Raw genomic sequence first — 9,442 nt, 5'->3', positions numbered from 1 at the left:
CATGCTAGAGGACGGACTATTGAGAGTCGGTGGCCGTTTAGCCATGGCCCCACTGGATTCCAAAGCAAGAAATCCAGTCATACTGCCCGCACGCCACCCTGTCTCAGAGTTGATTGTACGGCATGTTCACCAACAGGTGGGCCATCAAGGAAGAGAACATACATTGGCGGCGCTACGTGAAACTTACTGGCTGATTCACGGCAACTCGGAAGTGCGCCGGGTCCTGAGGCAATGCAAGCATTGCATAAGACGGCAAGCACGACCAGAAGAACAGAAGATGGCAGATCTGCCCCCAGAGAGGGTAACTCCAGATCAGCCGGTTTTCAGCAGTGTCGGTGTTGATCTGTTCGGTCCGTTTGTGACGAAGAGGGGCAGAGCCTCGGTCAAACGGTACGGGGTAATTTTTACTTGCCTAGCCACTCGAGCCATCCATATTGAGTTGGCGGACTCAATGTCAACGGACTCTTTTATTAATGCGTTACGACGATTCACAGCGAGGCGAGGGCCAGTCCGGATGGTCAGGTGTGACAACGGGACAAATTTTGTCGGAGCCGAAAAGGAGCTTCGCAAGGAACTTGAGCACCTAGAACAAGATCGCGTTCACAAGAAATTGCTTGAAAGCAAGATTGACTGGATTTTTAACCCCCCAGGAGCCTCCCATTTCGGTGGGGTTTGGGAGAGGCACATTCGGAGCATCAGGAAGATACTCAATTCCCTCCTGACCAGCCACACCCTTGACGACGACGGCCTCACCACTCTCCTGTGTGAGATCGAGAGTATCTTGAACAGTAGACCACTGACGACGGTGTCAGCAGACCCGAGAGATTGTGAGCCGCTTACACCGAACCACTTGCTGCTTTTTCGCGGAGGTCATGTCACGCCTGGAGTCTTCTCCGAATTTGACCTGCATGGTAAGAGATGGCGCAAAATGCAGTATCTCGCGGACTGTTTCTGGACGAGGTGGAGGCGGGAGTACTTGCCGCTCCTCCAAAGGAAGCAGAAGTGGAACAGTGTCCGGAAAAACCTGGAACCAGGAGATGTGGTCCTGATGATGGACGAGACACTCCCGAGAGGCCAGTGGCCACTTGGAAAAGTTGCTGAAGTAACGAAGGACCAGAAAGGTCTCGTGAGGCAAGTAGTGGTGAGAAGAGGAACTTCAACGTTCCGTCGACCAGTGTCGAAGCTGGTGAAGCTCGTGAGCGGCGAGGACTGAGCACTACATGACTGGGGAAGACGAAGTTCATTTTTATTTAAGAGTGCAGTGTTGAATCGGAGATGATTCAAGGAGGAGGGTGTAAACGCCGGAAGCGTTTATTGTCTCCATTTGGTTTTGGTTTATACTCTCCTGTCCTTTCCTGTCCCATTGTGAGCCCATCGGCCCGTCTTGTTGAGCGAGCTGTAGGAAACGGAGAGCCAGTAGAGGGCTCTGCTGTCTGGTTGCAGCCAGAGGTAGGGGGCAGCACGGAGCACGGGTTGAGACGCTGATTGGTACTTTGGTACTTGCAGGGCATTAAAGAGTTGGTACTTGTGTAATGTGGAATGTGAATGTGGAATTGTGTCGTGTCGAATGGTTAGCCAAATACTCATGTTAAAATGCGTTAAATTTGTGATTCGCGTGATATCTCATGTGATGCATAGGAGCCTTTTGCATTCAGAGAAAGACCTATTATAATGGACACGGTACTTAGTGTGGTACTGGAAATAGTGCTGGTACTCATACGCCAACACGTCAGATTTGGTAACCGCCCATTTCATGCCGCATTTTGGTTCTTGGAAAGCGTTTGAAGTATAAGAAGGCGATAGCGTTCAGGCGTGAAGAATATGTCTGCAGGTGGATAATGTTGGTGAGTGTTATCGTCTCTAGCAATAAAGAGACGCTTAATTGTTATCAATATTAGTATTCATTGCGCTGCATTGTTGCAAACTGGATCTGAGAAATGCGCCGATTTGTGTCCATTTTTGCGTATGTGTTTATTCGCGAATATTCTGCAGGATTGCAGTGCAGCACTGAATAAGTTTGTCTGTTATAAGGCCAGAAACATTCTCTCAGTGTTCAGGCCATTTAACCCTCGCCGGCCGAGGGGGGGGCGGGTGCCGCCCCCCCCCCCCCCATAGGGTTTTTTCGCGATAGCTCCGAACACGCTGGCGATAGAGAGCTGAAACTTGGCATACCTGACCTTTGATCCAAGCCGCATCTTTTGACACCAACCGCATTTTTGGGTCAGGTCAGGTCACTGACCTATGACGTCATAAGTGAACCTCTGCACGGTCTTCAGATGTCGCAACTTCGCAACGCCCTCACTGCCAGAGGAGATGTCACAGGGAAATGAAACTTGCAGGATCTAGTATCCATTATGAGTCTCACAACTTGTATATCTCGGATTTTTCCTAAAGGTCATATGAGGTCAGGTCATTTTCGTGACCTCACCATTATAAGTCAATGGGGAAAAACTCAAACTGCTATTCTGGCGCCGGGAGCGATCTCCAACTATCTCAAGCACACAGAATCGTGATTTGATGCACTCCTTGCAAGGTTACATGCGTCACTTTTGCAATGTTGACCTTCCGTGACGTCATTTATGACGTCATCAAGGTCATATTAGTTTTTCGTCAATAACTCCCGATCAAATTGAGCTAGCGAGTTGGGAAAGCCACCAATGGACTCAGGAAGACCTGCCGAATCGAATGATATGCGACATGACCTCTTTCGACCAACTTCGTGACCTGGGGGTGCTGACCTGACCTTGACCTGAGGTCAACACCCTAAGTTGACCTGACCCGAACAAAAAGTATATCATTCGACGCGCCTGAGCAAGGCGAACATGATGCTGCCAAAATCGCGGCTCTGCGGCCGTTTTTTGCGAAGTTATTCACCAAAAACTGAACCGTACCTTGGGGCACTTGACCTGACCTCAGAGGTCACCGGTTGACCTAGGACCTTAAAATCGGGTACCAATCTCTGCGTCTCGTAATGGCGCACACGCTCATTTTTTCCGCGACGCGCTAGCTCCACCAGGGGCGAAACGGCGAGGGGGGGGTCGTACCCGCCCCCCCCCCCCTCGGCCGGCGCGTATGTAGAAAACCAATAGGTCCGGCGAGGGTTAAGGCTATTTGATTGCAGTGGGAGAGCGACACCCGTACGACCTTGACCTTGGCCGCGCCATATTCGTCTTGAGTTCTGTGTTTGGCCCCCCATTGCCCTGTTTGTCTTTCGTTTCTGCTTTATTAATTTTGATGTATCCTTTCAGAAACCTTGCTTACTTGCTTACTTTGGCCTGCTTGGATGCTTGTGAAGCTGGAGTCACAATACAGAGGCCAACTATCAAGTTGCACGAGTTTTGCACCACCAGACTGCCGAGTTTTGGAGACGCCTGGAGGCTACAGATAGCGTCCAATATGTAGATAAACTGAAGGAACTGTTAGCGGACATTGAAACGTACGGGGAAAAAGCCAAAGGGTTTTCCAAAAAACAAGGCCAAAACTTCAATAAGAAAGCCCGAAAGATTCTTCGAAAGACTGAAAAAGGTAAGACTTTCACTCATCTGTTAGAGGAGGCTCCAAGAGCTCCACGCCTAAGAGGTCTTCCAAAAGTGCATAAATTGGGGATACCGATGCGCCCCATAATATCGGGAATTGATAGCGCACCTCACCGACTGGCTAAGGTGCTGGCGAAGCCCCTCTCCAGGGCTCTGGGTTCTATAAGCGCGTCTCACATAAAAAACACGTCCGAAATGATCGACCAGTTGAAAAACATTGACATGTCAGGAAAGAAACTAGCCAGTTTTGATGTAAAATCCCTTTTCACGAATGTGCCTGTAGAAGGAGCTTTAGAGGCGATCGCCAAAGCCGTTAATAATACAGATGAAAGATCTCTTCCTCTTCCAAAAGCGCAGTATATGGAACTAGTGACACTTTGCATGCAGTTTAACACGTTTACTTTCGGTGACACTCAGTGGCGTATCCAGGATCTTGGAAAGGGGGATGCCAAACCTGCTCGAGGGGCCCCATCCTTACCTTAGGGGCCCCAGTAGTATAGCGTACTTAACTCACGCCCAGGTGCGGTTCTTTGCCACTTTTGCCATGTGAGGCCATGGTAAACATGTGCCATGTTTTTAGGCACACTCGGCAATCTAATAAAAAAAAAAAAATGTTGAAACGTGAAAAAGGCATCGATATCGATAGCTCTGTAGCGTACAATTTATTTCAGCAGTAGGCATAGTTTTTTTTTTTGCTTTGGTCGTCGCTAGAGTCACTAAAGATCATCAAAAGCAAAATGTCTTTGCCAGTTTTTTTTTTTTAAAGATTGTAACATTTTTCAAAGGGCAGATGTCAGTCTCTTAGTGTCTTGCGCTGGTTGAGGGCTGGTACCCTTAACTTTAGAAGGGCCCGACTCGGTTTGAGCTCTGATCTAGACTCTGATGGCTCTATGTCGCCCACATTGGCCTCACTCCGACCTCTGATTTCTGAAGGCTCATTCTGGCCTCTGAAAGCCCCACACCGGCAACAGAGTGAACCACGCTGGCCTCCGGGCCCCATAATGGCCTCAGGAGACCCATGCTATGGCTGACCTCACAGGGCCCCCCGCTGGCTCTGCCGAGGCCCTCGAGGTGGTCTCTAATGGCCCGACGCCAGCCTATGAAGGCCCGCGCTGGCTTCTGAGGGCCAAGCACCAGCCTCTCAAGTCTGGAGTCAGATGATACCCAGTAAACATGCCGACGTCGGCCCGACGTCGGTCCAACCTCGGCACGACGTCGGCTGGATGTCTGATATGCCCGCATGTACCGACGTCCAGCCGAGGTCCAGCCGACGTCGGGCCGACGTCGGACCGAGATCAATTGCTGAGGTCCAGCCGACGTCGGGCCGACGTCGGGGCGACGTCGGACCGACATCGGCCGCTGTTTTGACCGTTAAAATAATATAAAATACATGTTTCATGTTTCATTAAGAGCTTCTGTATTCAAAATATTCTCAGGAAACTCAAATCTTCCTCCACGCCGCAACCCCCTGATCCGTACTGGACGGAAAACTTTATCCCATTTGAGATTGCCCGTAAGCCGAGCTCGCCCGTAGCCGGGTGCGGTGAGTGCTTGGGGGCTTCTCGGCCTATCCTTTGGTCAGTATCAGCCCCGGCAACTCACCAGGGCCGGGCCCAGTTCATATAGAAAGGCCAGTCGGCAAATGTCACTTTGCCAAAGTGCCACTTATCAAAGGGACACTTGGGAAACGTTGGTGCAGGTGTGTAAGAGTGGCTATATGAATCCATTGTGGGGTCGCCCTTTCCAATAAGTGTCACGTAATAGCAATGGGACCAGGGACTCTATATGAACTGGACCCAGGGTGCTCGCCAAGAAGACCAATGTCTCCATCCTATCATCCTTCCGGCTCTGAAATGGTCTTGTCAGACCGAAAGGGCATAACCCAACAAAACAAACTAAATTCGTTAACTGGCTGCTTGGTGTAGTGGTTTGCGCACTAGCCTCGCGTTCAAATGACACGGGGTTCGAATCCCATCGCCAGCTGATGCTTTTGGCGTGTTGTCCCAGTAAACATGCCGACGTCGGCGACTGGGGGGCTCGAATCCCGCCGCCGGTTGATATTTTTGGCGCGTTGTCCCAATAAACATGCCGACGTCGCCCGTCGGCCCCGTCGGTCCAACGACAAACGATCTCGTCAGCCTCGGCAAACGACCTCGGCCCGACGTCGGCTCGACGTCGGCTAGACTTCGGCTGGACGTCGGAACATGCGGGCATATCCGACGTCCAGCCGATGTCGGGCCGAGGTTGAACCGACGTTGGGCCGACGTCGGGCCGAGCCTCGGCCCGACGTCGGGCCGACGTCGGCATGTTTACTGGGTAGATGGCCCCACGCTGGCTTCAGAGGGTTCACGCTGGTCACAGAGGGCCCCACACTTGCCTAAAAGGGCTCCACATTGTCTTCAGAGGGCCCCAAGCTGGTCTCCGTGGCCAATGGACCTCAATCTGACCTAAGAAGGTCCCATGTCTCTGGGCTTAAAAGACCCAATGCTGGACATCGACGGCCCCACGCTGGACATAGAGGGTCCAACACTGGCCTAAGAAGGTCCCACAATGGCCTTAGAGGGTCCCACGCTGGCCTTACAGGGCTGAGCGCTGGCTCCTTAGGGCTCTACGCCAGCGTCAAAGGGTCCCACGCTCAAGTCTAAGCTTTTTTATGGCCGCCAAAGCGACCTCTGAGGGCTCCACGCTAGCCTCTGGGGGCTCAGCCTTGGCCTCTAAGGGCCCTACGCTGGCCTATGAGGGCCATCAAATGGCATTTTAAGATAGTTTGACGCAGTTTGACCCTGAAAGTTACTGGTGGCCCTTCATAGGCCGGCAAGGGACCCTCAGAGGCCGGGAGGCCCTCAGAGTCGCTGGTAAGTGGTCGTCAGATGCGCTGGCCTAGGGCCCTCGGAGGCGCCAGAGGCGCCTCAGAGCCACCGAAGTAGGCCCTTAAGAGGCACTGGTGTGGGACCCTTAGAGGTGGCAGTGAAGGCCATCAGAAACTGGTGTGGACCGTGGGGCCATTGTCGCCGACAAACTGTCGCTCGGAGTTCTTTTCTGGTTGGATGTGGACTGTATTTTATTCGGTGAGTTTGTGCGACATTCGTAGCCCGCCCGCCTGCTATGTGAGCTCCTGGGTTTTTGATATTCGGCGATTTTCAGTAGTAGATAGACGTGAAGATTTCCCGTAGAGGATTTATTGAAGTATACGCGAAGCAAGAAGCGGAAGCAGTTGTGAAGAAAACCGGTAGATGAAACACGCAGACACGGAGCACAATTCACATTCGCTGTACAATCTGAAGCACTGACACTGCCCCGCCGGGCGCGGCTGCGCGCAGGAGAGTCGGTCTGCGCGCGTGCTTCTGTACTCTGTCCCCGCTCAGCCGGGCGAGGCGTCGAGCGGGGCAGATCAGTCCGTGCGCACAGCGCGACGGTCGAAGTGAGACTCTGCCGGGGTCGTACGTGACCCACATTTTATACGCAATGCTTAACCCTCGCCGGCCGAGGGGGGGGGGGGCGGGTGCCGCCCCCCCATAGGGTTTTTTCGCGATAGCTCCGAACACGCTGGCGATAGAGAGCTGAAACTTGGCATACCTGACCTTTGATCCAAGCCGCATCTTTTGACACCAACCGCATTTTTGGGTCAGGTCAGGTCACTGACCTATGACGTCATAAGTGAACCTCTGCACGGTCTTCAGATGTCGCAACTTCGCAACGCCCTCACTGCCAGAGGAGATGTCACAGGGAAATGAAACTTGCAGGATCTAGTATCCATTATGAGTCCCACAACTTGTATATCTCGGATTTTTCCTAAAGGTCATATGAGGTCAGGTCATTTTCGTGACCTCACCATTATAAGTCAATGGGGAAAAATGAAAACTGCTATTCTGGCGCCGGGAACGATCTCCAACTATCTCAAGCACACAGAATCGTGATTTTATGCACTCCTTGCAAGGTTAGATGCGTCACTTTTGCAATGTTGACCTTGCGTGACGTCATTCATGACGTCATCAAGGTCATATTAGTTTTTCGTCATTAACTCTTGATCAAATTGAGCTAGCGAGACGAAAAAGCCACCAATGGACTCAGGAAGACCTGCCGAATCGAATGACATGCGACATGACCCCTTTCGACCAACTTCGTGACCTGGGGGTGCTGACCTGACCTTGACCTGAGGTCAACACCCCAAGTTGACCTGACCCGGACAAAAAGTATACCATTCGACGCGCCTGAGCGAGACGAACACGATGCTGCCAAAATCGGCGCTCTGCGGCCGTTTTTTGCGAAGTTATTCACCAAAAACTGAACCGTACCTTGGGGCACTTGACCTGACCTCAGAGGTCACCGGTTGACCTAGGACCTTAAAAACGGGTACCAATCTCTGCGTCTCGTAACGGCGCACACGCTCGTTTTTTCCGCGACGCGCTAGCTCCACCAGGGGCGAAACGGCGAGGGGGGGGTCGTACCCGCCCCCCCCCTCGGCCGGCGCGTATGTAGAAAACCAATAGGTCCGGCGAGGGTTAAGACGTGTGCAAAACGAGTGCGAACTTGCACTGCAGCGGGGAGGTGGCTGAAGGCGCCAGCTTGGCGGCCTACGTGCCTTAAAACGACGTGTCTTTAATTTATATCTCGGTCTCGGTGGCGGCCGCGGCGCTGCTGCGGCTCGGCAGCGTCGGCAGCACGCGTACCGACCGCCGGCCGCGTCTGCTCGCGGCCCCGCCCTGCACAATGCCTCACAACTCATCCTGAGTCTGGACGGGGTGACGGCGGTGCGGCGGCGGGACGGCTGCAGCGAGCGGCGGCGGCGCCGCGGTGGCACGGCGGCCGGCCGGCTATCACGGCGGCACAGCGGTAGCGCGGGTTTGTCCGAGCACTTTCGTCGGTGACATCACTCCACCCCCGTGTTTGACCACAGGGAGAACACAAAATGACACGATCACCGACAAAGACGTTCAAACAAGTACGATTTACACGCCTGAATCGAATAAATCTACCAAACACAAACGGCCGTTACGCGCGATTTATGAAGTTCAGATTCACAAGACAAACGCGAAGCACAAACGGCCATATGCGTGAGTTACGAAGCTCAAATTCACAAAGCAAAACACGAATGAAGAGTGAGTGCGTCGGTAAGCACGCACACGCACAACACTCTTCCTTACTTTAACTGGTTCGGGGGCGCTGGCTGGTCAGTCCTTCGTCAGTCAGCATCATTTCTTATTTGCGTTCGGTCGGCTAATGAGATGGCTGAGGAGGCGACGGGGCAAGTTCCAGAAGCGCCACCTTCGTGGCAGGCCGGGTATACGAACCACCTGCTGCCTTCTTGAGCTGTACGGCGCGGACTCGGCCGTCAGGCCCCGGGAACACTTGCAGCACGCGCGCCAGCGGCCAGTGACCTCGGGGCGTGTCAGATTCTGCTAGCAGCACCACGTCGCCGACTGCTAGGTTCCGTTGGTCAGCTTGCCATTTTCTCCTGTGGATCAGGGTATGGAGGTACTCCCTTTTCCATCTTCGCCAGAGATGGTCCGTCAGTGCTTGAACGTACCTCCATCTTTTTTTTGGAGTGCAGATCCTGGCTGCTGAAGACTCCAGGGGGAAGACAACGGCTTCCCCTCCCCAGGAGATAATGGTTCGGTGTGAGAGCTGTCAGGTCTCTCACATCGTCTGTGACGTGTGTCAGCGGTCTACTGTTGATCATGCTCTCTATTTCGCAGAAGACAGTTGACAGCACCTCGTCAGTTGTCACCTCGCCGCCGAGCACGACTGATAGCGCTCTCTTGACTGCGCCGATCATTCTTTCCCATATGCCGCCCATGTGGCTCGCGGCTGGTGGGTTGAAACACCATTCGATCTGCTGCTGGCTCAGCTCGTCAGAGATCTTCTGCTGGTTCCACTGTGTTAGTGCCTCTCGGAGTTCACGTTCA

At 53.1% G+C, this 9,442-nt stretch overlaps 1 long non-coding RNA gene across 1 annotated transcript; it reads left to right on the top strand.

Annotated features, from left to right (window-relative positions):
• The first annotated feature begins 1,347 nt into the window (after positions 1-1,347).
• LOC122388131 lies at positions 1,348-3,326 on the top strand. The gene is made up of 2 exons (XR_006257738.1): positions 1,348-1,844; positions 3,249-3,326. It is a non-coding gene; the product is annotated as an uncharacterized LOC122388131 (long non-coding RNA).
• The last annotated feature ends 6,116 nt before the right edge of the window (positions 3,327-9,442 follow it).

Source organism: Amphibalanus amphitrite, unplaced genomic scaffold (genome assembly GCF_019059575.1).
Source record: "Amphibalanus amphitrite isolate SeventyFive unplaced genomic scaffold, NRLGWU_Aamphi_draft 000309F_arrow, whole genome shotgun sequence".
Classification (NCBI taxonomy): domain Eukaryota; kingdom Metazoa; phylum Arthropoda; class Thecostraca; order Balanomorpha; family Balanidae; genus Amphibalanus; species Amphibalanus amphitrite.
This window is presented reverse-complemented; position numbering and strand designations above follow the sequence as displayed.